Consider the following 2,082-nt stretch of genomic DNA (forward strand, 5'->3'; position numbering starts at 1 on the left):
AACCTACCGTCTGGGCCTTTTCACGGTGGAGTGTCGCCACTGTCATCAGCAATGACCTTTCCTCGGACGCCCACTAGCGTCAACCGGCTGAACCGAACCAAAGGACGGCAAGGTGGCCTCGAGCAGTGTGTAATAAATACGTCGTCCCGATGAGACGATGAATAGCGTCGATGAGTTTATGCGGCTCAGCAAAGGCAATGAGCGGGGTCGTATCCGTGAGAGCGCTTGGAAGGATGGCGCGTGCGTATGAAGTGTGCGTTTGGGGCGTGGTTGCAGTGGTTGCAGTGGTTGTGCGTGTGTGTATTTGCGTTGGGTTTGTTATTTTGAGTGCGGTTTCATTGTTCAGCCTTCCCATATAGTCTAGGCGGTTAGGATAGCTGGCTCTCACCCAGCAGACCCGGGCTCGACTCCCGGTGTGGGAACATCTTTTGCTTCTGCTTCTTCTATTTCGTCTACCTTGCACGCTTTCACAGCGAGATTACAACAAGCGCGTCGCAGTCACTCGGTAAGTTCCGCCTGCGAGTCCTTACGCTCCTGCATGTGGTAATGCCAAGCCTACCGTCTGGGCCTTTTCACGGTGGAGTGTCGCCACTGTCATCAGCAATGACCTTTCCTCGGACGCCCACTAGCGTCAACCGGCTGAACCGAACCAAAGGACGGCAAGGTGGCCTCGCGCAGCGTGTAATAAATACGTCGTCCCGATGAGACGATGAATAGCGTCGATGCGTTTATGCGGCTCAGCAAAGGCAATGAGCGGGGTCGTATCTGTAAGAGCGCTTCGAAGGATGGCGAGTGCGTATGAAGTGTGCGTTTGGGGCGTGGTTGCAGTGGTTGCAGTGGTTGTGCATTGTGTATTTGCGTTGGGTTTGTTATTTTGAGCGCGGTTTCAATGTTCAGCCTTCCCATATAGTCTAGGCGGTTAGGATAGCTGGCTCTCACCCAGCAGATCCGGGTTCGAGTCCCGGTGTGGGAACATCTTTTGCTTTTCTTTCTTTCTGCTTCTTCTATTTCGTCTACCTTGCACGCTTTCTCAGCGAGATTACAACAAGCGCGTCGCAGTCACTCGGTAAGTTCCGCCTGCGAGTCGCTACGCTCCTGCATGTGGTAATGCCAAACCTACCGTCTGGGCCTTTTCACGGTGGAGTGTCGCCACTGTCATCAGCAATGACCTTTCCTCGGACGCCCACTAGCGTCAACCGGCTGAACCGAACCAAAGGACGGCAAGGTGGCCTCGAGCAGTGTGTAATAAATACGTCGTCCCGATGAGACGATGAATAGCGTCGATGCGTTTATGCGGCTCAGCAAAGGCAATGAGCGGAGTCGTTTCCGTGAGAGCGCTTGGAAGGATGGCGAGTGCGTATGAAGTGTGCGTTTGGGGCGTGGTTGCAGTGGTTGCAGTGGTTGTGCGTGTGTGTATTTGCGTTGGGTTTGTTATTTTGAGTGCGGTTTCATTGTTCAGCCTTCCCATATAGTCTAGGCGGTTAGGATAGCTGGCTCTCACCCAGCAGACCCGGGCTCGACTCCCGGTGTGGGAACATCTTTTGCTTTTCTTTCTTTCTGCTTCTTCTATTTCGTCTACCTCGCACGCTTTCTCAGCGAGATTACAACAAGCGCGTCGCAGTCACTCGGTAAGTTCCGCCTGCGAGTCCCTTACGCTCCTGCATGTGGTAATGCCAAGCCTACCGTCTGGGCCTTTTCACGGTGGAGTGTCGCCACTGTCATCAGCAATGACCTTTCCTCGGACGCCCACTAGCGTCAACCGGCTGAACCGAACCAAAGGACGGCAAGGTGGCCTCGCGCAGCGTGTAATAAATACGTCGTCCCGATGAGACGATGAATAGCGTCGATGCGTTTATGCGGCTCAGCAAAGGCAATGAGCGGGGTCGTATCTGTAAGAGCGCTTCGAAGGATGGCGAGTGCGTATGAAGTGTGCGTTTGGGGCGTGGTTGCAGTGGTTGCAGTGGTTGTGCATTGTGTATTTGCGTTGGGTTTGTTATTTTGAGTGCGGTTTCAATGTTCAGCCTTCCCATATAGTCTAGGCGGTAAGGATAGCTGGCTCTCACCCAGCAGATCCGGGTTCGA

The 2,082-nt window shown here is 53.8% G+C and overlaps 1 pseudogene across 1 annotated transcript; it reads left to right on the forward strand.

The window, feature by feature from the left end:
• Positions 1 to 2,024: 2,024 nt before the first annotated feature.
• On the forward strand, positions 2,025 to 2,082 carry PITG_29911 (annotated as a pseudogene). The gene has a single exon. The product of its transcript is annotated as a tRNA-OTHER (tRNA).

The sequence above is a fragment of the Phytophthora infestans genome, genomic scaffold (genome assembly GCF_000142945.1).
Source record: "Phytophthora infestans T30-4 supercont1.68 genomic scaffold, whole genome shotgun sequence".
Taxonomy (NCBI): Eukaryota; Oomycota; class Peronosporomycetes; order Peronosporales; family Peronosporaceae; genus Phytophthora; species Phytophthora infestans.